General features: G+C 34.8%; 11 non-coding genes across 11 annotated transcripts; 5 read left to right on the forward strand and 6 right to left on the reverse strand.

The window, feature by feature from the left end:
* Positions 1-2189: 2189 nt before the first annotated feature.
* On the reverse strand, positions 2190-2250 carry LOC120533140. The gene has a single exon (XR_005634437.1). It is a non-coding gene; the product is annotated as a U7 small nuclear RNA (small nuclear RNA).
* A 1939-nt stretch (positions 2251-4189) lies between these two features.
* LOC120533146 lies at positions 4190-4250 on the forward strand. Its single transcript, XR_005634443.1, has one exon. It is a non-coding gene; the product is annotated as a U7 small nuclear RNA (small nuclear RNA).
* A 2558-nt stretch (positions 4251-6808) lies between these two features.
* Positions 6809-6869, reverse strand: LOC120533141. The gene has a single exon (XR_005634438.1). It is a non-coding gene; the product is annotated as a U7 small nuclear RNA (small nuclear RNA).
* Positions 6870-8808: 1939 nt separating this feature from the next.
* Positions 8809-8869, forward strand: LOC120533136. The gene has a single exon (XR_005634433.1). It is a non-coding gene; the product is annotated as a U7 small nuclear RNA (small nuclear RNA).
* A 2553-nt stretch (positions 8870-11422) lies between these two features.
* On the reverse strand, positions 11423-11483 carry LOC120533142. Its single transcript, XR_005634439.1, has one exon. It is a non-coding gene; the product is annotated as a U7 small nuclear RNA (small nuclear RNA).
* Positions 11484-13422: 1939 nt separating this feature from the next.
* Positions 13423-13483, forward strand: LOC120533137. The gene has a single exon (XR_005634434.1). It is a non-coding gene; the product is annotated as a U7 small nuclear RNA (small nuclear RNA).
* Positions 13484-16041: 2558 nt separating this feature from the next.
* Positions 16042-16102, reverse strand: LOC120533143. Its single transcript, XR_005634440.1, has one exon. It is a non-coding gene; the product is annotated as a U7 small nuclear RNA (small nuclear RNA).
* Positions 16103-18035: 1933 nt separating this feature from the next.
* On the forward strand, positions 18036-18096 carry LOC120533138. Its single transcript, XR_005634435.1, has one exon. It is a non-coding gene; the product is annotated as a U7 small nuclear RNA (small nuclear RNA).
* Positions 18097-20652: 2556 nt separating this feature from the next.
* LOC120533144 lies at positions 20653-20713 on the reverse strand. The gene has a single exon (XR_005634441.1). It is a non-coding gene; the product is annotated as a U7 small nuclear RNA (small nuclear RNA).
* Positions 20714-22650: 1937 nt separating this feature from the next.
* On the forward strand, positions 22651-22711 carry LOC120533139. Its single transcript, XR_005634436.1, has one exon. It is a non-coding gene; the product is annotated as a U7 small nuclear RNA (small nuclear RNA).
* Positions 22712-25262: 2551 nt separating this feature from the next.
* On the reverse strand, positions 25263-25323 carry LOC120533135. Its single transcript, XR_005634432.1, has one exon. It is a non-coding gene; the product is annotated as a U7 small nuclear RNA (small nuclear RNA).
* Positions 25324-25625: the final 302 nt, after the last annotated feature.

Below are 25625 nucleotides of genomic sequence, written 5' to 3' on the forward strand. Positions count from 1 at the left end.
ATGTCATTGTATTTCACCACGCCTCCTAAAATCGCCGATATCCAGCCATTAAAATCAAGCGCGCACTGATAGCCTTAGCCAGGGTTGCCAAGCCATTGCAATGACCTGTAAATGTTCAGTCCTCGTTATAACCCATAGTATTTGTATCGATGTCTATCTACCTCTATAATGTTTACCAAGAAGGTTTATGTTAACTAAAAAGACAGAGTAATTTTTAAAAAAAGCTCAGTAACTGTAAAATGTGGTTAAAAATCAGCTGTCTGATTGTTCGGACCCCGACTCGATAAGTTTGTAGTGCTGTGCGCCGAGTGCCACAAGTGGAGCCAGTAGCCAGTAAAGAACAGCTGGCAGTAAACTAAATACGGTCCTTTCTGTCTGCTTCGGGTTCCATTCCAGGGGGTTCATCATGTGGTGGATGCTGCAACAACATACCTGTTCAAGATTATCGTTATATTCTCACTAGGGGCCCCCTAGCGCCTTTGGCTCCCAAACCTCCAGAATATTAGTAAATCTGTAAATGTACAAAAGAAAAATTATTATTTATTGAAGTCAAACTCATGAAATTCTATAAATATGTAAAAGAAAAATGTATTATTTAGTGGAGTAAAAATCATGAAATGAGAATAAAATGTTTACTCTCTTACCGACTGGAGTATCCTGTTAAACTGAGGTCCACTGTGCTCGATGAGTATTTAGAAGAGACTAAACAAACAATCCATTCATTTTAACTGACATTCTTATACATATAAAAAAAGATTCATTTAAATAACAGGAAAAATCACACGAAAACTAAATTGGTATGCAATGGGTCATCGTAACTCGTCCTTCAGCTAACTAAATCACCTAAATACAAACATTGGTGTTATGAATAGATCATTCCTTTTTAATAGTTTGTTTCTGTGAAAGAAAGTTTACTAGATCAAAAATAAAAACCATGACTTTCTTGATATTTTAGTTTATAATTTAAAAATGGAATAAAAATCTAAAGATCTAACAACATCACATTAAAGTTGGATAAATTCTGAAAAGAATGATACCAAACATATATATGTAGGTTTTAAAATAAGCCGATTTAATAAACATGACATAAAACAGTTGCACTTTTAAGCTTTGGATTTTACTTCCATTCTGTTTTTTGCCCCTCCATAGTACAGAAACGGCACTTGTCTTTTTATATAATACGATACCGTGGCTGTTTGTTTGTCTGTCCAGGATTTTAAATCACCTGGAGCTCACAAACCGTTTCACCTATTGACTTGAAATTTGGTACACATATACTACGGGACATCTACTATCCGCTCTCAGGGTGATGATTTTTATTACTCTTTAGTGTATTGTATTGTAGAATCAACTCTTGTCAGCGCGCAGCAGGGCGGCCTTGCAGCACATGCGTTTGGGTGCCTTTCTCATTCCCTACCACCTTCGCTAATCATTCTTGAGGCAGATTGATGACTTAAGTGCTAGCTTAAGTGAAAAATTAAAGAAAACGTACTAAACAATTGCAACACAAAAACTACCTTAATCAGTTTTAACGCAAAAAGATACCGACGAAAGAAGAGAAACAGCGGGCCGTTAGGATGGAGAAAAAAAGAGCTGCTCAAGAAGCAGCAAGTGCAACAAACTCTGAGCAAATGAATCCTAAACATAAACAGAGTATAAAAACTAGGAATAAACAAACCAAATTCACTCAATGCATTTTTACTAGTGATGGGTCGTTCTTGAACGATTCGTTCATTTTGAACGAATCTTTAATGTGACTCGGGAAGAACGAGTCGTCTCGTGGGAGTGATTCGTTCAGTCACACATGCGCATTTGCGCAACTTCCTATAGTTTCTGTATTGGATTGATTCACCTGTTTCGAGTCTTCGGGTTTTTCGAGTTGTTCGTTCATCACGTGACAGCCCCATAAGCTTAACCAACTCAGTCTGAGCCGGAAACAGAATTGATTAGTTCATCTCTCGAGTCTTCGGGTTCGAGTCGTTCGTTCATCACGCGACAGCCCCATAAGCTTAACCTAGTATGCAGTGTGAGCCGGAAAGAGAATTGAACAAAATGATTTGAAAGATGATTTGTTCATTTTACTAAATAAGACTCAAAGGTCCAAGTCGGGAAAATGATCCAAACTTCCCATCATTAATTGCTACTGACCATTTGACAATAACAAGTGTTTCTTATTTTAGTACAACCTTTTAGGCTTTCTCTTGAGGAGAAAACCTGCTAGACAAATACTTAAAGAGCTAAAATCCATTAAAGATCCCTTTATCTAAAAGGTTACCCCACTAAATTCAAACATGATCTACTTAGTGGTACTCAAAGCTATGCTCATAAAAAAGCAATTTTAGGAAAACAAACTATCTAGATTTTTACATGAGGCACAAATGTAGTTCTTTTATAGTGAAAAATAAATCTTTCACTTGTATCGATGCTAACAATATCAAAATAAATTAAAATACAGGCAACAACACCATATGCAAATGACCATATGATTCGGCCAATGATATCACTGTATTCTGCCACGCCTCCTAAAATCGCCGATATCCAGCCATTGAAATCAAGCCTGCACTGATGGCCTTAGCCAGGGTTGCCAAGCCATTGCAATGACCTATAAATGTTAAGTCCTCATTAGAACAATTAGTATTAGTTTAAGAACGACCCATCACTAATGGTGACACTCTACATAGAATATTTTTTTAAAACTAAGACATTTCCAAAACATATAAATGCCGTTTAAATTAAAATAAATTGAAAGCTTAGCATAATGACAACATTTCAAAATCTACTCTCACTCTAAATAAAATCCTAAGCTTAAAAGTGCAACTGTTTTATGTCACGCTTTATTAAATCGGCTTATTTTAAAATCTACATATATACGTTTGGTATCATTCTTTTCAGAATTTATCCAACTTTAATATGATGTTGTTAGATCTTCAGATTCTTATTCCGTTTTTAAATTATAAACTAAAATATCAAGAAAGTCATGGTTTTTAATATCAAGAAAGTCGTGTTTTTTTATTTATATTTTTCATGGAGTAAACTTTCTTTCACAGAAACAAACTATTAGCTATTATCTATTCATAACACCAATGTTTGTATTTAGGTGATTTAGTTAGCTGAAGGATGAGTTACGATGACCCACTGCATACCAATTTAGTTTTCACAGGATTTCTCCTGTTATTTAAATGAGTCTTTTTTTATATCTATAAGAATGTCAGTTAAAATGAATGGATTGTTTCTTTAGTCTCTTCTAAATACTCATCGAGCACAGTGGACCTCAGTTTAACAGGATACTCCAATCGGTAAGAGAGTAAACATTTTATTCTCATTTCATGATTTTTACTCCACTAAATAATTCATTTTTCTTTTACATATTTATAGAATTTCATGAGTTTGACTTCAATAAATAATCATTTTTCTTTTGTACATTTACAGATTTATTAATATTCTGGAGGTTTGGGTGCCAAAGACTCTAGGGAGTCCCCTAGTGAGAATATAACGATAATCTTAAACAGGTATGTTGTTTCAGCACCCACCACATGATGATCCTCCTGGAATGGAACCCGAAGCAGACAGAAAGGACCGCATTTAGTTTACTGCCAGCTGTTCTTTACTGGCTACTGGCTCCACTTGTGGCACTCGGCACACAGCACTACAAACTTATCGAGTACATGTCCGAACAATCAGACAGCTGATTTTTAACCACATTTTACAGTTACTGAGCTTTTTTTAAAAATTAATCTGTATTTTTAGCTAACATAAACTTTCTTGGTAAACATTATATAGGTAGATAGACATCGATACAAATACTAATTGTTCTAATGAGGACTTAACATTTACAGGTCATTGCAATGGCTTGGCAACCCTGGCTAAGGCCATCAGTGCGCGCTTGATTTCAATGGCTGGATATCGGCGATTTTAGGAGGCGTGGTGGAATACAATGACATCATTGGCCGAATCATATGGTCATTTGCATATGGTGTTGTTGCCTGTATTTTACTTTATTTTGATATTGTTAGTATCGATACAAGTGAAAGATTTATTTTTCACTATAAAAGAACAACATTTGCGCCTTGTGTAAAAATGTAGATATTTTGTTTTCCTAAAATTGCTTTTTTATGAGCATAGCTTTGAGTACCACTAAGTAGATCGTGTTTGAATTTAGTGGAGGTAACCTTTAAGATAACGTGATCTTTAATGGATTTTAGCTCTTTAAGTATTTGTTCAGCAGGTTTTCTCATCAAGAGAAAGCCCATAAAATTGTACTAAAGTAAGAAAAGTTTGTTGTTATGAAACGGTCAGTAACGATGCATTGAGTAAATTTGGTTTGTTCATTCTTAGTTGTCATATTCTGTTTATGTTTAGCATTCATTTGCTCAGAGTTTGTTGCACTTGCTGCTTCTTGAGCAGCTCTTTTTTTCTCCATCCTAACGGCCCGCTGTTTCTCTTCTTTCGTCGGTATCTTTTCGCGTTAAAACTGATTAAGGTAGTTTTTGTGTTGCAATTGCTTAGTATGTTTTCTTTAATTTTTCACTTAAGCTAGCACTTGAGTCATCAATCTGCCTCAAGAATGATTAGCGAAGGTGGTAGGGAATGAGAACGGCTCCCAAACGCATGTGCTGCACGGCCGCCCTGATGCGCTGCCAAGAGTTGATTCTACAATACAATAAAATAAAAAGAGTAATAAAAATCATCACCCAAAGCGGATAGTGGACGTCACGTAGTATATGTGTACCAAATTTCAAGTCAATAGGTGAAACGGTTTGTGAGCTCCAGGTGATTTAAAATCCTGGACAGACAAACGAACAGTCACGGTATCGTATTATATAAAAAGACAAGTGCCGTTTCTGTACTATGGAGGGGGCAAAAAACAGACTGGAACTCTTCATATAGATTACGTTTACAAGAACGTCTCATAAAAACACACTCTTGAGGGGGTGCCATTTCAGAAAAAAAGTAGAGATGTATTAGAAGCCTTTATTTATTGCTTCTAACGTAAGAAAAGTAAGTGTTGTATGATTTATGAAACATTTTTGAGTCACTTACTATATGTTTAGGCCATAATAAATTACCTTCAATGTTTACAAGTTGTTTTTAACGGACTGAAAAGTCACATGTACTTACCAAAGATACTTAATAACTTGTCACTAAATAACTTTTATACTTGATTACTTAACTGTGCAGTTATTTACTAAATCAGATTGTCTTTGTAAACTATACTTTTGAAACACTGACACTGTGTACACACTCTTGAATTATTTTTATTGTTTATTTTTGTGGGAGAAAAGCTTTATAGCAAAGAGGATAACTATTCACAAATGAATTAAAACAATTTACATAAAAATAATTACAAATTAAAAGATACTAAAATCACAGAGCCTAATAATCTTAACAAATCAACTTAAAAATCACAACATATATTTCAAAAAAATTGCACAACAAGCTAGGCTTTTAAAAAAATAGCAAAAATAAATAACCTTTAAAATAAATAATAATCTACTTAGTGGTTACTCAAAGCTATGCTCATAAAAAATCAATTTGAGGAAAATAAAATATCTAGATTTTTACATGAGGCACAAATGTAGTTCTTTTATAGTGAAAAATAAATCTTTCACTTGCATCGATGCTAACAATATCAAAATAAATTAAAATACAGGCAGCAACACCATATGCAAATGACCATATGATTCGGCCAATGATATCATTGTATTCTGCCACACCTCCTAAAATCGCCGATATCCAGGCAGTTCCATTCTGTTTTTTGCCCCCTCCATAGTACAGAAACGGCACTTGTCTTTTTATATAATACGATACGTGGCTGTTTGTTTGTCTGTCCAGGATTTTAAATCACCTGGAGCTCACAAACCGTTTCACCTATTGACTTGAAATTTGGTACACATATACTACGGGACATCTACTATCCGCTCTCAGGGTGATGATTTTTATTACTCTTTAGTGTATTGTATTGTAGAATCAACTCTTGGCATCGCGCAGCAGGGCGGCCTTGCAGTACATGCGTTTGGGCGCCTTTCTCATTCCCTACCACCTTCGCTAATCATTCTTGAGGCAGATTGATGACTCAAGTGCTAGCTTAAGTGAAAAATTAAAGAAAACGTACTAAACAATTGCAACACAAAAACTACCTTAATCAGTTTTAACGCAAAAAGATACCGACGAAAGAAGAGAAACAGCGGGCCGTTAGGATGGAGAAAAAAAGAGCTGCTCAAGAAGCAGCAAGTGCAACAAACTCTGAGCAAATGAATCCTAAACATAAACAGAGTATAAAAACTAGGAATAAACAAACCAAATTCACTCAATGCATTTTTACTAGTGATGGGTCGTTCTTGAACGATTCGTTCATTTTGAACGAATCTTTAATGTGACTCGGGAAGAACGAGTCGTCTCGTGGGAGTGATTCGTTCAGTCACACATGCGCATTTGCGCAACTTCCTATAGTTTCTGTATTGGATTGATTCACCTGTTTCGAGTCTTCGGGTTTTTCGAGTTGTTCGTTCATCACGTGACAGCCCCATAAGCTTAACCAACTCAGTCTGAGCCGGAAACAGAATTGATTAGTTCATCTCTCGAGTCTTCGGTTCGAGTCGTTCGTTCATCACGCGACAGCCCCATAAGCTTAACCTAGTATGCAGTTTGAGCCGGAAAGAGAATTGAACAAAATGATTTGAAAGATGATTTGTTCATTTTACTAAATAAGACTCAAAGGTCCAAGTCGGGAAAATGATCCAAACTTCCCATCACTAATTGCTACTGACCATTTGACAATAACAAGTGTTTCTTATTTTAGTACAACCTTTTAGGCTTTCTCTTGAGGAGAAAACCTGCTAGACAAATACTTAAAGAGCTAAAATCCATTAAAGATCCCTTTATCTAAAAGGTTACCCCACTAAATTCAAACATGATCTACTTAGTGGTACTCAAAGCTATGCTCATAAAAAAGCAATTTTAGGAAAACAAACTATCTAGATTTTTACATGAGGCACAAATGTAGTTCTTTTATAGTGAAAAATAAATCTTTCACTTGTATCGATGCTAACAATATCAAAATAAATTAAAATACAGGCAACAACACCATATGCAAATGACCATATGATTCGGCCAATGATATCACTGTATTCTGCCACGCCTCCTAAAATCGCCGATATCCAGCCATTGAAATCAAGCCTGCACTGATGGCCTTAGCCAGGGTTGCCAAGCCATTGCAATGACCTATAAATGTTAAGTCCTCATTAGAACAATTAGTATTAGTTTAAGAACGACCCATCACTAATGGTGACACTCTACATAGAATATTTTTTTAAAACTAAGACATTTCCAAAACATATAAATGGCGTTTAAATTAAAATAAATTGAAATCTTAGCATAATGACAACATTTCACGAAATCTACTCTCTCTCTAAGTAAAATCCAAAGCTTAAAAGTGCAACTGTTTTATGTCACGTTTATTAAATCGGCTTATTTTAAAATCTACATATATACGTTTGGTATCATTCTTTTCAGAATTTATCCAACTTTAATATGATGTTGTTAGATCTTCAGATTCTTATTCCGTTTTTAAATTATAAACTAAAATATCAAGAAAGTCATGGTTTTTAATATCAAGAAAGTCGTGTTTTTTTATTTATATTTTTCATGGAGTAAACTTTCTTTCACAGAAACAAACTATTAGCTATTATCTATTCATAACACCAATGTTTGTATTTAGGTGATTTAGTTAGCTGAAGGATGAGTTACGATGACCCACTGCATACCAATTTAGTTTTCACAGGATTTCTCCTGTTATTTAAATGAGTCTTTTTTTATATCTATAAGAATGTCAGTTAAAATGAATGGATTGTTTCTTTAGTCTCTTCTAAATACTCATCGAGCACAGTGGACCTCAGTTTAACAGGATACTCCAATCGGTAAGAGAGTAAACATTTTATTCTCATTTCATGATTTTTACTCCACTAAATAATTCATTTTTCTTTTACATATTTATAGAATTTCATGAGTTTGACTTCAATAAATAATCATTTTTCTTTTGTACATTTACAGATTTATTAATATTCTGGAGGTTTGGGTGCCAAAGGCTCTAGGGGTCCCCTAGTGAGAATATAACGATAATCTTAAACAGGTATGTTGTTTCAGCACCCACCACATGATGAACCCCCTGGAATGGAACCCGAAGCAGACAGAAAGGACCGCATTTAGTTTACTGCCAGCTGTTCTTTACTGGCTACTGGCTCCACTTGTGGCACTCGGCACACAGCACTACAAACTTATCGAGTACATGTCCGAACAATCAGACAGCTGATTTTTAACCACATTTTACAGTTACTGAGCTTTTTTTAAAAATTAATCTGTATTTTTAGCTAACATAAACTTTCTTGGTAAACATTATATAGGTAGATAGACATCGATACAAATACTAATTGTTCTAATGAGGACTTAACATTTACAGGTCATTGCAATGGCTTGGCAACCCTGGCTAAGGCCATCAGTGCGCGCTTGATTTCAATGGCTGGATATCGGCGATTTTAGGAGGCGTGGTGGAATACAATGACATCATTGGCCGAATCATATGGTCATTTGCATATGGTGTTGTTGCCTGTATTTTACTTTATTTTGATATTGTTAGTATCGATACAAGTGAAAGATTTATTTTTCACTATAAAAGAACAACATTTGCGCCTTGTGTAAAAATGTAGATATTTTGTTTTCCTAAAATTGCTTTTTTATGAGCATAGCTTTGAGTACCACTAAGTAGATCGTGTTTGAATTTAGTGGAGGTAACCTTTAAGATAACGTGATCTTTAATGGATTTTAGCTCTTTAAGTATTTGTCCAGCAGGTTTTCTCATCAAGAGAAAGCCCATAAAATTGTACTAAAGTAAGAAAAGTTTGTTGTTATGAAACGGTCAGTAACGATGCATTGAGTAAATTTGGTTTGTTCATTCTTAGTTGTCATATTCTGTTTATGTTTAGCATTCATTTGCTCAGAGTTTGTTGCACTTGCTGCTTCTTGAGCAGCTCTTTTTTTCTCCATCCTAACGGCCCGCTGTTTCTCTTCTTTCGTCGGTATCTTTTCGCTTAAAACTGATTAAGGTAGTTTTGTGTTGCAATTGCTTAGTATGTTTTCTTTAATTTTTCACTTAAGCTAGCACTTGAGTCATCAATCTGCCTCAAGAATGATTAGCGAAGGTGGTAGGGAATGAGAACGGCTCCCAAACGCATGTGCTGCACGGCCGCCCTGATGCGCTGCCAAGAGTTGATTCTACAATACAATAAAATAAAAAGAGTAATAAAAATCATCACCCGAAAGCGGATAGTGGACGTCACGTAGTATATGTGTACCAAATTTCAAGTCAATAGGTGAAACGGTTTGTGAGCTCCAGGTGATTTAAAATCCTGGACAGACAAACGAACAGTCACGGTATCGTATTATATAAAAAGACAAGTGCCGTTTCTGTACTATGGAGGGGGCAAAAACAGACTGGAACTCTTCATATAGATTACGTTTACAAGAACGTCTCATAAAAACACACTCTTGAGGGGGTGCCATTTCAGAAAAAAAGTAGAGATGTATTAGAAGCCTTTATTTATTGCTTCTAACGTAAGAAAAGTAAGTGTTGTATGATTTATGAAACATTTTTGAGTCACTTACTATATGTTTAGGCCATAATAAATTACCTTCAATGTTTACAAGTTGTTTTTAACGGACTGAAAAGTCACATGTACTTACCAAAGATACTTAATAACTTGTCACTAAATAACTTTTATACTTGATTACTTAACTGTGCAGTTATTTACTAAATCAGATTGTCTTTGTAAACTATACTTTTGAAACACTGACACTGTGTACACACTCTTGAATTATTTTTATTGTTTATTTTTGTGGGAGAAAAGCTTTATAGCAAAGAGGATAACTATTCACAAATGAATTAAAACAATTTACATAAAAATAATTACAAATTAAAAGATACTAAAATCACAGAGCCTAATAATCTTAACAAATCAACTTAAAAATCACAATATATATTTCAAAAAAATTGCACAACAAGCTAGGCTTTTAAAAAAATAGTAAAAATAAATAACCTTTAAAATAAATAATAATCTACTTAGTGGTTACTCAAAGCTATGCTCATAAAAAATCAATTTGAGGAAAATAAAATATCTAGATTTTTACACGAGGCACAAATGTAGTTCTTTTATAGTGAAAAATAAATCTTTCACTTGCATCGATGCTAACAATATCAAAATAAATTTAAAATACAGGCAGCAACACCATATGCAAATGACCATATGATTCGGCCAATGATATCATTGTATTCTGCCACACCTCCTAAAATCGCCGATATCCAGGCAGTTCCATTCTGTTTTTTGCCCCCTCCATAGTACAGAAACGGCACTTGTCTTTTTATATAATACGATACGTGGCTGTTTGTTTGTCTGTCCAGGATTTTAAATCACCTGGAGCTCACAAACCGTTTCACCTATTGACTTGAAATTTGGTACACATATACTACGGGACATCTACTATCCGCTCTCAGGGTGATGATTTTTATTACTCTTTAGTGTATTGTATTGTAGAATCAACTCTTGGCATCGCGCAGCAGGGCGGCCTTGCAGTACATGCGTTTGGGCGCCTTTCTCATTCCCTACCACCTTCGCTAATCATTCTTGAGGCAGATTGATGACTCAAGTGCTAGCTTAAGTGAAAAATTAAAGAAAACGTACTAAACAATTGCAACACAAAACTACCTTAATCAGTTTTAACGCAAAAGATACCGACGAAAGAAGAGAAACAGCGGGCCGTTAGGATGGAGAAAAAAAGAGCTGCTCAAGAAGCAGCAAGTGCAACAAACTCTGAGCAAATGAATCCTAAACATAAACAGAGTATAAAAACTAGGAATAAACAAACCAAATTCACTCAATGCATTTTTACTAGTGATGGGTCGTTCTTGAACGATTCGTTCATTTTGAACGAATCTTTAATGTGACTCGGGAAGAACGAGTCGTCTCGTGGGAGTGATTCGTTCAGTCACACATGCGCATTTGCAACTTCCTATAGTTTCTGTATTGGATTGATTCACCTGTTTCGAGTCTTCGGGTTTTTCGAGTTGTTCGTTCATCACGTGACAGCCCCATAAGCTTAACCAACTCAGTCTGAGCCGGAAACAGAATTGATTAGTTCATCTCTCGAGTCTTCGGTTCGAGTCGTTCGTTCATCACGCGACAGCCCCATAAGCTTAACCTAGTATGCAGTGTGAGCCGGAAAGAGAATTGAACAAAATGATTTGAAAGATGATTTGTTCATTTTACTAAATAAGACTCAAAGGTCCAAGTCGGGAAAATGATCCAAACTTCCCATCACTAATTGCTACTGACCATTTGACAATAACAAGTGTTTCTTATTTTAGTACAACCTTTTAGGCTTTCTCTTGAGGAGAAAACCTGCTAGACAAATACTTAAAGAGCTAAAATCCATTAAAGATCCCTTTATCTAAAAGGTTACCCCACTAAATTCAAACATGATCTACTTAGTGGTACTCAAAGCTATGCTCATAAAAAAGCAATTTTAGGAAAACAAACTATCTAGATTTTTACATGAGGCACAAATGTAGTTCTTTTATAGTGAAAAATAAATCTTTCACTTGTATCGATGCTAACAATATCAAAATAAATTAAAATACAGGCAACAACACCATATGCAAATGACCATATGATTCGGCCAATGATATCACTGTATTCTGCCACGCCTCCTAAAATCGCCGATATCCAGCCATTGAAATCAAGCCTGCACTGATGGCCTTAGCCAGGGTTGCCAAGCCATTGCAATGACCTATAAATGTTAAGTCCTCATTAGAACAATTAGTATTAGTTTAAGAACGACCCATCACTAATGGTGACACTCTACATAGAATATTTTTTTAAAACTAAGACATTTCCAAAACATATAAATGCCGTTTAAATTAAAATAAATTGAAAGCTTAGCATAATGACAACATTTCACGAATCTACTCTCACTCTAAATAAAATCCTAAGCTTAAAAGTGCAACTGTTTTATGTCACGTTTATTAAATCGGCTTATTTTAAAATCTACATATATACGTTTGGTATCATTCTTTTCAGAATTTATCCAACTTTAATATGATGTTGTTAGATCTTCAGATTCTTATTCCGTTTTTAAATTATAAACTAAAATATCAAGAAAGTCATGGTTTTTAATATCAAGAAAGTCGTGTTTTTTTATTTATATTTTTCATGGAGTAAACTTTCTTTCACAGAAACAAACTATTAGCTATTATCTATTCATAACACCAATGTTTGTATTTAGGTGATTTAGTTAGCTGAAGGATGAGTTACGATGACCCACTGCATACCAATTTAGTTTTCACAGGATTTCTCCTGTTATTTAAATGAGTCTTTTTTTATATCTATAAGAATGTCAGTTAAAATGAATGGATTGTTTCTTTAGTCTCTTCTAAATACTCATCGAGCACAGTGGACCTCAGTTTAACAGGATACTCCAATCGGTAAGAGAGTAAACATTTTATTCTCATTTCATGATTTTTACTCCACTAAATAATTCATTTTTCTTTTACATATTTATAGAATTTCATGAGTTTGACTTCAATAAATAATCATTTTTCTTTTGTACATTTACAGATTTATTAATATTCTGGAGGTTTGGGTGCCAAAGACTCTAGGGAGTCCCCTAGTGAGAATATAACGATAATCTTAAACAGGTATGTTGTTTCAGCACCCACCACATGATGATCCTCCTGGAATGGAACCCGAAGCAGACAGAAAGGACCGCATTTAGTTTACTGCCAGCTGTTCTTTACTGGCTACTGGCTCCACTTGTGGCACTCGGCACACAGCACTACAAACTTATCGAGTACATGTCCGAACAATCAGACAGCTGATTTTTAACCACATTTTACAGTTACTGAGCTTTTTTTAAAAATTAATCTGTATTTTTAGCTAACATAAACTTTCTTGGTAAACATTATATAGGTAGATAGACATCGATACAAATACTAATTGTTCTAATGAGGACTTAACATTTACAGGTCATTGCAATGGCTTGGCAACCCTGGCTAAGGCCATCAGTGCGCGCTTGATTTCAATGGCTGGATATCGGCGATTTTAGGAGGCGTGGTGGAATACAATGACATCATTGGCCGAATCATATGGTCATTTGCATATGGTGTTGTTGCCTGTATTTTACTTTATTTTGATATTGTTAGTATCGATACAAGTGAAAGATTTATTTTTCACTATAAAAGAACAACATTTGCGCCTTGTGTAAAAATGTAGATATTTTGTTTTCCTAAAATTGCTTTTTTATGAGCATAGCTTTGAGTACCACTAAGTAGATCGTGTTTGAATTTAGTGGAGGTAACCTTTAAGATAACGTGATCTTTAATGGATTTTAGCTCTTTAAGTATTTGTCCAGCAGGTTTTCTCATCAAGAGAAAGCCCATAAAATTGTACTAAAGTAAGAAAAGTTTGTTGTTATGAAACGGTCAGTAACGATGCATTGAGTAAATTTGGTTTGTTCATTCTTAGTTGTCATATTCTGTTTATGTTTAGCATTCATTTGCTCAGAGTTTGTTGCACTTGCTGCTTCTTGAGCAGCTCTTTTTTTCTCCATCCTAACGGCCCGCTGTTTCTCTTCTTTCGTCGGTATCTTTTCGCGTTAAAACTGATTAAGGTAGTTTTTGTGTTGCAATTGCTTAGTATGTTTTCTTTAATTTTTCACTTAAGCTAGCACTTGAGTCATCAATCTGCCTCAAGAATGATTAGCGAAGGTGGTAGGGAATGAGAACGGCTCCCAAACGCATGTGCTGCACGGCCGCCCTGATGCGCGCTGCCAAGAGTTGATTCTACAATACAATAAAATAAAAAGAGTAATAAAAATCATCACCCGAAAGCGGATAGTGGACGTCACGTAGTATATGTGTACCAAATTTCAAGTCAATAGGTGAAACGGTTTGTGAGCTCCAGGTGATTTAAAATCCTGGACAGACAAACGAACAGTCACGGTATCGTATTATATAAAAAGACAAGTGCCGTTTCTGTACTATGGAGGGGGCAAAAAACAGACTGGAACTCTTCATATAGATTACGTTTACAAGAACGTCTCATAAAAACACACTCTTGAGGGGGTGCCATTTCAGAAAAAAAGTAGAGATGTATTAGAAGCCTTTATTTATTGCTTCTAACGTAAGAAAAGTAAGTGTTGTATGATTTATGAAACATTTTTGAGTCACTTACTATATGTTTAGGCCATAATAAATTACCTTCAATGTTTACAAGTTGTTTTTTTAACGGACTGAAAAGTCACATGTACTTACCAAAGATACTTAATAACTTGTCACTAAATAACTTTTATACTTGATTACTTAACTGTGCAGTTATTTACTAAATCAGATTGTCTTTGTAAACTATACTTTTGAAACACTGACACTGTGTACACACACTTGAATTATTTTTATTGTTTATTTTTGTGGGAGAAAAGCTTTATAGCAAAGAGGATAACTATTCACAAATGAATTAAAACAATTTACATAAAAATAATTACAAATTAAAAGATACTAAAATCACAGAGCCTAATAATCTTAACAAATCAACTTAAAAATCACAATATATATTTCAAAAAAATTGCACAACAAGCTAGGCTTTTGAAAAAATAGTAAAAATAAATAACCTTTAAAATAAATAATAATCTACTTAGTGGTTACTCAAAGCTATGCTCATAAAAAATCAATTTGAGGAAAATAAAATATCTAGATTTTTACATGAGGCACAAATGTAGTTCTTTTATAGTGAAAAATAAATCTTTCACTTGTATCGATGCTAACAATATCAAAATAAATTAAAATACAGGCAGCAACACCATATGCAAATGACCATATGATTCGGCCAATGATATCATTGTATTCTGCCACACCTCCTAAAATCGCCGATATCCAGGCAGTTCCATTCTGTTTTTTGCCCCCTCCATAGTACAGAAACGGCACTTGTCTTTTTATATAATACGATACGTGGCTGTTTGTTTGTCTGTCCAGGATTTTAAATCACCTGGAGCTCACAAACCGTTTCACCTATTGACTTGAAATTTGGTACACATATACTACGGGACATCTACTATCCGCTCTCAGGGTGATGATTTTTATTACTCTTTAGTGTATTGTATTGTAGAATCAACTCTTGGCATCGCGCAGCAGGGCGGCCTTGCAGTACATGCGTTTGGGCGCCTTTCTCATTCCCTACCACCTTCGCTAATCATTCTTGAGGCAGATTGATGACTCAAGTGCTAGCTTAAGTGAAAAATTAAAGAAAACATACTAAACAATTGCAACACAAAACTACCTTAATCAGTTTTAACGCGAAAAGATACCGACGAAAGAAGAGAAACAGCGGGCCGTTAGGATGGAGAAAAAAAGAGCTGCTCAAGAAGCAGCAAGTGCAACAAACTCTGAGCAAATGAATCCTAAACATAAACAGAGTATAAAAACTAGGAATAAACAAACCAAATTCACTCAATGCATTTTTACTAGTGATGGGTCGTTCTTGAACGATTCGTTCATTTTGAACGAATCTTTAATGTGACTCGGGAAGAACGAGTCGTCTCGGGAGTGATTCGTTCAGTCACACATGCGCATTTGCAACTTCCTATAGTTTCTGTATTGGATTGATTCACCTGTTTCGAGTCTTCGGGTTTTTCGAGTTGTTCGTTCATCACGTGACAGCCCCATAAGCTTAACCAACTCAGTCTGAGCCGGAAACAGAATTGATTAGTTCATCTCTCGAGTCTTCGGTTCGAGTCGTTCGTTCATCACGCGACAGCCCCATAAGCTTAACCTAGTATGCAGTGTGAGCCGGAAAGAGAATTGAACAAAATGATTTGAAAGATGATTTGTTCATTTTACTAAATAAGACTCAAAGGTCCAAGTCGGGAAAATGATCCAAACTTCCCATCACTAATTGCTACTGACCATTTGACAATAACAAGTGTTTCTTATTTTAGTACAACCTTTTAGGCTTTCTCTTGAGGAGAAAACCTGCTAGACAAATACTTAAAGAGCTAAAATCCATTAAAGATCCCTTTATCTAAAAGGTTACCCCACTAAATTCAAACATGATCTACTTAGTGGTACTCAAAGCTATGCTCATAAAAAAGCAATTTTAGGAAAACAAACTATCTAGATTTTTACATGAGGCACAAATGTAGTTCTTTTATAGTGAAAAATAAATCTTTCACTTGTATCGATGCTAACAATATCAAAATAAATTAAAATACAGGCAACAACACCATATGCAAATGACCATATGATTCGGCCAATGATATCACTGTATTCTGCCACGCCTCCTAAAATCGCCGATATCCAGCCATTGAAATCAAGCCTGCACTGATGGCCTTAGCCAGGGTTGCCAAGCCATTGCAATGACCTATAAATGTTAAGTCCTCATTAGAACAATTAGTATTAGTTTAAGAACGACCCATCACTAATGGTGACACTCTACATAGAATATTTTTTTAAAACTAAGACATTTCCAAAACATATAAATGCCGTTTAAATTAAAATAAATTGAAAGCTTAGCATAATGACAACATTTCGCGAAATCTACTCTCACTCTAAATAAAATCCTAAGCTTAAAAGTGCAACTGTTTTATGTCACGTTTATTAAATCGGCTTATTTTAAAATCTACATATATACGTTTGGTATCATTCTTTTCAGAATTTATCCAACTTTAATATGATGTTGTTAGATCTTCAGATTCTTATTCCGTTTTTAAATTATAAACTAAAATATCAAGAAAGTCATGGTTTTTAATATCAAGAAAGTCGTGTTTTTTTATTTATATTTTTCATGGAGTAAACTTTCTTTCACAGAAACAAACTATTAGCTATTATCTATTCATAACACCAATGTTTGTATTTAGGTGATTTAGTTAGCTGAAGGATGAGTTACGATGACCCACTGCATACCAATTTAGTTTTCACAGGATTTCTCCTGTTATTTAAATGAGTCTTTTTTTATATCTATAAGAATGTCAGTTAAAATGAATGGATTGTTTCTTTAGTCTCTTCTAAATACTCATCGAGCACAGTGGACCTCAGTTTAACAGGATACTCCAATCGGTAAGAGAGTAAACATTTTATTCTCATTTCATGATTTTTACTCCACTAAATAATTCATTTTTCTTTTACATATTTATAGAATTTCATGAGTTTGACTTCAATAAATAATCATTTTTCTTTTGTACATTTACAGATTTATTAATATTCTGGAGGTTTGGGTGCCAAAGACTCTAGGGAGTCCCCTAGTGAGAATATAACGATAATCTTAAACAGGTATGTTGTTTCAGCACCCACCACATGATGAACCCCCTGGAATGGAACCCGAAGCAGACAGAAAGGACCGCATTTAGTTTACTGCCAGCTGTTCTTTACTGGCTACTGGCTCCACTTGTGGCACTCGCACACAGCACTACAAACTTATCGAGTACATGTCCGAACAATCAGACAGCTGATTTTTAACCACATTTTACAGTTACTGAGCTTTTTAAAAATTAATCTGTATTTTTAGCTAACATAAACTTTCTTGGTAAACATTATATAGGTAGATAGACATCGATACAAATACTAATTGTTCTAATGAGGACTTAACATTTACAGGTCATTGCAATGGCTTGGCAACCCTGGCTAAGGCCATCAGTGCGCGCTTGATTTCAATGGCTGGATATCGGCGATTTTAGGAGGCGTGGTGGAATACAATGACATCATTGGCGAATCATATGGTCATTTGCATATGGTGTTGTTGCCTGTATTTTACTTTATTTTGATATTGTTAGTATCGATACAAGTGAAAGATTTATTTTTCACTATAAAAGAACAACATTTGCCTTGTGTAAAATGTAGATATTTTGTTTTCCTAAAATTGCTTTTTTATGAGCATAGCTTTGAGTACCACTAAGTAGATCGTGTTTGAATTTAGTGGAGGTAACCTTTAAGATAACGTGATCTTTAATGGATTTTAGCTCTTTAAGTATTTGTCCAGCAGGTTTTCTCATCAAGAGAAAGCCCATAAAATTGTACTAAAGTAAGAAAAGTTTGTTGTTATGAAACGGTCAGTAACGATGCATTGAGTAAATTTGGTTTGTTCATTCTTAGTTGTCATATTCTGTTTATGTTTAGCATTCATTTGCTCAGAGTTTGTTGCACTTGCTGCTTCTTGAGCAGCTCTTTTTTTCTCCATCCTAACGGCCCGCTGTTTCTCTTCTTTCGTCGGTATCTTTTCGCGTTAAAACTGATTAAGGTAGTTTTTGTGTTGCAATTGCTTAGTATGTTTTCTTTAATTTTTCACTTAAGCTAGCACTTGAGTCATCAATCTGCCTCAAGAATGATTAGCGAAGGTGGTAGGGAATGAGAACGGCTCCCAAACGCATGTGCTGCACGGCCGCCCTGATGCGCTGCCAAGAGTTGATTCTACAATACAATAAAATAAAAAGAGTAATAAAAATCATCACCCAAAGCGGATAGTGGACGTCACGTAGTATATGTGTACCAAATTTCAAGTCAATAGGTGAAACGGTTTGTGAGCTCCAGGTGATTTAAAATCCTGGACAGACAAACGAACAGTCACGTATCGTATTATATAAAAAGACAAGTGCCGTTTCTGTACTATGGAGGGGGCAAAAAACAGACTGGAACTCTTCATATAGATTACGTTTACAAGAACGTCTCATAAAAACACACTCTTGAGGGGGTGCCATTTCAGAAAAAAAGTAGAGATGTATTAGAAGCCTTTATTTATTGCTTCTAACGTAAGAAAAGTAAGTGTTGTATGATTTATGAAACATTTTTGAGTCACTTACTATATGTTTAGGCCATAATAAATTACCTTCAATGTTTACAAGTTGTTTTTAACGGACTGAAAAGTCACATGTACTTACCAAAGATACTTAATAACTTGTCACTAAATAACTTTTATACTTGATTACTTAACTGTGCAGTTATTTACTAAATCAGATTGTCTTTGTAAACTATACTTTTGAAACACTGACACTGTGTACACACACTTGAATTATTTTTATTGCTTATTTTTGTGGGAGAAAAGCTTTATAGCAAAGAGGATAACTATTCACAAATGAATTAAAACAATTTACATAAAAATAATTACAAATTAAAAGATACTAAAATCACAGAGCCTAATAATCTTAACAAATCAACTTAAAAATCACAATATATATTTCAAAAAAATTGCACAACAAGCTAGGCTTTTGAAAAAATAGTAAAAATAAATAACCTTTAAAATAAATAATAATCTACTTAGTGGTTACTCAAAGCTATGCTCATAAAAAATCAATTTGAGGAAAATAAAATATCTAGATTTTTACACGAGGCACAAATGTAGTTCTTTTATAGTGAAAAATAAATCTTTCACTTGTATCGATGCTAACAATATCAAAATAAATTAAAATACAGGCAGCAACACCATATGCAAATGACCATATGATTCGGCCAATGATATCATTGTATTCTGCCACACCTCCTAAAATCGCCGATATCCAGGCAGTTCCATTCTGTTTTTTGCCCCCTCCATAGTACAGAAACGGCACTTGTCTTTTTATATAATACGATACCGTGGCTGTTTGTTTGTCTGTCCAGGATTTTAAATCACCTGGAGCTCACAAACCGTTTCACCTATTGACTTGAAATTTGGTACACATATACTACGGGACATCTACTATCCGCTCTCAGGGTGATGATTTTTATTACTCTTTAGTGTATTGTATTGTAGAATCAACTCTTGGCATCGCGCAGCAGGGCGGCCTTGCAGTACATGCGTTTGGGCGCTTTCTCATTCCCTACCACCTTCGCTAATCATTCTTGAGGCAGATTGATGACTCAAGTGCTAGCTTAAGTGAAAAATTAAAGAAAACATACTAAACAATTGCAACACAAAACTACCTTAATCAGTTTTAACGCAAAAGATACCGACGAAAGAAGAGAAACAGCGGGCCGTTAGGATGGAGAAAAAAAGAGCTGCTCAAGAAGCAGCAAGTGCAACAAACTCTGAGCAAATGAATCCTAAACATAAACAGAGTATAAAAACTAGGAATAAACAAACCAAATTCACTCAATGCATTTTTACTAGTGATGGGTCGTTCTTGAACGATTCGTTCATTTTGAACGAATCTTTAATGTGACTCGGGAAGAACGAGTCGTCTCGTGGGAGTGATTCGTTCAGTCACACATGCGCATTTGCGCAACTTCCTATAGTTTCTGTATTGGATTGATTCACCTGTTTCGAGTCTTCGGGTTTTTCGAGTTGTTCGTTCATCACGTGACAGCCCCATAAGCTTAACCAACTCAGTCTGAGCCGGAAACAGAATTGATTAGTTCATCTCTCGAGTCTTCGGGTTCGAGTCGTTCGTTCATCACGCGACAGCCCCATAAGCTTAACCTAGTATGCAGTGTGAGCCGGAAAGAGAATTGAACAAAATGATTTGAAAGATGATTTGTTCATTTTACTAAATAAGACTCAAAGGTCCAAGTCGGGAAAATGATCCAAACTTCCCATCACTAATTGCTACTGACCATTTGACAATAACAAGTGTTTCTTATTTTAGTACAACCTTTTAGGCTTTCTCTTGAGGAGAAAACCTGCTAGACAAATACTTAAAGAGCTAAAATCCATTAAAGATCCCTTTATCTAAAAGGTTACCCCACTAAATTCAAACATGATCTACTTAGTGGTACTCAAAGCTATGCTCATAAAAAAGCAATTTTAGGAAAACAAACTATCTAGATTTTTACATGAGGCACAAATGTAGTTCTTTTATAGTGAAAAATAAATCTTTCACTTGTATCGATGCTAACAATATCAAAATAAATTAAAATACAGGCAACAACACCATATGCAAATGACCATATGATTCGGCCAATGATATCACTGTATTCTGCCACGCCTCCTAAAATCGCCGATATCCAGTCATTGAAATCAAGCCTGCACTGATGGCCTTAGCCAGGGTTGCCAAGCCATTGCAATGACCTATAAATGTTAAGTCCTCATTAGAACAATTAGTATTAGTTTAAGAACGACCCATCACTAATGGTGACACTCTACATAGAATATTTTTTTAAAACTAAGACATTTCCAAAACATATAAATGCCGTTTAAATTAAAATAAATTGAAAGCTTAGCATAATGACAACATTTCGCGAAATCTACTCTCACTCTAAATAAAATCCTAAGCTTAAAAGTGCAACTGTTTTATGTCACGCTTTATTAAATCGGCTTATTTTAAAATCTACATATATACGTTTGGTATCATTCTTTTCAGAATTTATCCAACTTTAATATGATGTTGTTAGATCTTCAGATTCTTATTCCGTTTTTAAATTATAAACTAAAATATCAAGAAAGTCATGGTTTTTAATATCAAGAAAGTCGTGTTTTTTTATTTATATTTTTCATGGAGTAAACTTTCTTTCACAGAAACAAACTATTAGCTATTATCTATTCATAACACCAATGTTTGTATTTAGGTGATTTAGTTAGCTGAAGGATGAGTTACGATGACCCACTGCATACCAATTTAGTTTTCACAGGATTTCTCCTGTTATTTAAATGAGTCTTTTTTTATATCTATAAGAATGTCAGTTAAAATGAATGGATTGTTTCTTTAGTCTCTTCTAAATACTCATCGAGCACAGTGGACCTCAGTTTAACAGGATACTCCAATCGGTAAGAGAGTAAACATTTTATTCTCATTTCATGATTTTTACTCCACTAAATAATTCATTTTTCTTTTACATATTTATAGAATTTCATGAGTTTGACTTCAATAAATAATCATTTTTCTTTTGTACATTTACAGATTTATTAATATTCTGGAGGTTTGGGTGCCAAAGACTCTAGGGAGTCCCCTAGTGAGAATATAACGATAATCTTAAACAGGTATGTTGTTTCAGCACCCACCACATGATGAACCCCCTGGAATGGAACCCGAAGCAGACAGAAAGGACCGCATTTAGTTTACTGCCAGCTGTTCTTTACTGGCTACTGGCTCCACTTGTGGCACTCGGCACACAGCACTACAAACTTATCGAGTACATGTCCGAACAATCAGACAGCTGATTTTTAACCACATTTTACAGTTACTGAGCTTTTTTTAAAAATTAATCTGTATTTTTAGCTAACATAAACTTTCTTGGTAAACATTATATAGGTAGATAGACATCGATACAAATACTAATTGTTCTAATGAGGACTTAACATTTACAGGTCATTGCAATGGCTTGGCAACCCTGGCTAAGGCCATCAGTGCGCGCTTGATTTCAATGGCTGGATATCGGCGATTTTAGGAGGCGTGGTGGAATACAATGACATCATTGGCGAATCATATGGTCATTTGCATATGGTGTTGTTGCCTGTATTTTACTTTATTTTGATATTGTTAGTATCGATACAAGTGAAAGATTTATTTTTCACTATAAAAGAACAACATTTGCCTTGTGTAAAATGTAGATATTTTGTTTTCCTAAAATTGCTTTTTTATGAGCATAGCTTTGAGTACCACTAAGTAGATCGTGTTTGAATTTAGTGGAGGTAACCTTTAAGATAACGTGATCTTTAATGGATTTTAGCTCTTTAAGTATTTGTCCAGCAGGTTTTCTCATCAAGAGAAAGCCCATAAAATTGTACTAAAGTAAGAAAAGTTTGTTGTTATGAAACGGTCAGTAACGATGCATTGAGTAAATTTGGTTTGTTCATTCTTAGTTGTCATATTCTGTTTATGTTTAGCATTCATTTGCTCAGAGTTTGTTGCACTTGCTGCTTCTTGAGCAGCTCTTTTTTTCTCCATCCTAACGGCCCGCTGTTTCTCTTCTTTCGTCGGTATCTTTTCGTTAAAACTGATTAAGGTAGTTTTGTGTTGCAATTGCTTAGTATGTTTTCTTTAATTTTTCACTTAAGCTAGCACTTGAGTCATCAATCTGCCTCAAGAATGATTAGCGAAGGTGGTAGGGAATGAGAACGGCTCCCAAACGCATGTGCTGCACGGCTGCCCTGATGCGCTGCCAAGAGTTGATTCTACAATACAATAAAATAAAAAGAGTAATAAAAATCATCACCCAAAGCGGATAGTGGACGTCACGTAGTATATGTGTACCAAATTTCAAGTCAATAGGTGAAACGGTTTGTGAGCTCCAGGTGATTTAAAATCCTGGACAGACAAACGAACAGTCACGGTATCGTATTATATAAAAAGACAAGTGCCGTTTCTGTACTATGGAGGGGGCAAAAAACAGACTGGAACTCTTCATATAGATTACGTTTACAAGAACGTCTCATAAAACACACTCTTGAGGGGGTGCCATTTCAGAAAAAAAGTAGAGATGTATTAGAAGCCTTTATTTATTGCTTCTAACGTAAGAAAAGTAAGTGTTGTATGATTTATGAAACATTTTTGAGTCACTTACTATATGTTTAGGCCATAATAAATTACCTTCAATGTTTACAAGTTGTTTTTTTAACGGACTGAAAAGTCACATGTACTTACCAAAGATACTTAATAACTTGTCACTAAATAACTTTTATACTTGATTACTTAACTGTGCAGTTATTTACTAAATCAGATTGTCTTTGTAAACTATACTTTTGAAACACTGACACTGTGTACACACTCTTGAATTATTTTTATTGTTTATTTTTGTGGGAGAAAAGCTTTATAGCAAAGAGGATAACTATTCACAAATGAATTAAAACAATTTACATAAAAATAATTACAAATTAAAAGATACTAAAATCACAGAGCCTAATAATCTTAACAAATCAACTTAAAAATCACAACATATATTTCAAAAAAATTGCACAACAAGCTAGGCTTTTAAAAAAATAGTAAAAATAAATAACCTTTAAAATAAATAATAATCTACTTAGTGGTTACTCAAAGCTATGCTCATAAAAAATCAATTTGAGGAAAATAAAATATCTAGATTTTTACATGAGGCACAAATGTAGTTCTTTTATAGTGAAAAATAAATGTTTCACTTGCATCGATGCTAACAATATCAAAATAAATTAAAATACAGGCAGCAACACCATATGCAAATGACCATATGATTCGGCCAATGATATCATTGTATTCTGCCACACCTCCTAAAATCGCCGATATCCAGGCAGTTCCATTCTGTTTTTTGCCCCCTCCATAGTACAGAAACGGCACTTGTCTTTTTATATAATACGATACCGTGGCTGTTTGTTTGTCTGTCCAGGATTTTAAATCACCTGGAGCTCACAAACCGTTTCACCTATTGACTTGAAATTTGGTACACATATACTACGGGACATCTACTATCCGCTCTCAGGGTGATGATTTTTATTACTCTTTAGTGTATTGTATTGTAGAATCAACTCTTGGCATCGCGCAGCAGGGCGGCCTTGCAGTACATGCGTTTGGGCGCCTTTCTCATTCCCTACCACCTTCGCTAATCATTCTTGAGGCAGATTGATGACTCAAGTGCTAGCTTAAGTGAAAAATTAAAGAAAACGTACTAAACAATTGCAACACAAAAACTACCTTAATCAGTTTTAACGCAAAAGATACCGACAAAAGAAGAGAAACAGCGGGCCGTTAGGATGGAGAAAAAAAGAGCTGCTCAAGAAGCAGCAAGTGCAACAAACTCTGAGCAAATGAATCCTAAACATAAACAGAGTATAAAAACTAGGAATAAACAAACCAAATTCACTCAATGCATTTTTACTAGTGATGGGTCGTTTTGAACGATTCGCTCATTTTGAACGAATCTTTAATGTGACTCGGGAAGAACGAGTCGTCTCGTGGGAGTGATTCGTTCAGTCACACATGCGCATTTGCAACTTCCTATAGTTTCTGTATTGGATTGATTCACCTGTTTCGAGTCTTCGGTTTTTCGATGTTGTTCGTTCATCACGTGACAGCCCCATAAGCTTAACCAACTCAGTCTGAGCCGGAAACAGAATTGATTAGTTCATCTCTCGAGTCTTCGGTTCGAGTCGTTCGCTCATCACGACAGCCCCATAAGCTTAACCTAGTATGCAGTGTGAGCCGGAAAGAGAATTGAACAAAATGATTTGAAAGATGATTTGTTCATTTTACTAAATAAGACTCAAAGGTCCAAGTCGGGAAAATGATCCAAACTTCCCATCACTAATTGCTACTGACCATTTGACAATAACAAGTGTTTCTTATTTTAGTACAACCTTTTGGGCTTTCTCTTGAGGAGAAAACCTGCTAGACAAATACTTAAAGAGCTAAAATCCATTAAAGACCCTTTATCTAAAAGGTTACCTCACTAAATTCAAACATAATCTACTTAGTGGTACTCAAAGCTATGCTCATAAAAAATCAATTTGAGGAAAATAAATATCTAGATTTTTACACGAGGCACAAATGTAGTTCTTTTATAGTGAAAAATAAATCTTTCACTTGTATCGATGCTAACAATATCAAAATAAATTAAAATACAGGCAACAACACCATATGCAAATGACCATATGATTCGGCCAATGATATCATTGTATTCTGCCACGCCTCCTAAAATCGCCGATATCCAGCCATTGAAATCA

The sequence above is a fragment of the Polypterus senegalus genome, chromosome 7, assembly GCF_016835505.1.
Source record: "Polypterus senegalus isolate Bchr_013 chromosome 7, ASM1683550v1, whole genome shotgun sequence".
Taxonomy (NCBI): domain Eukaryota; kingdom Metazoa; phylum Chordata; class Cladistia; order Polypteriformes; family Polypteridae; genus Polypterus; species Polypterus senegalus.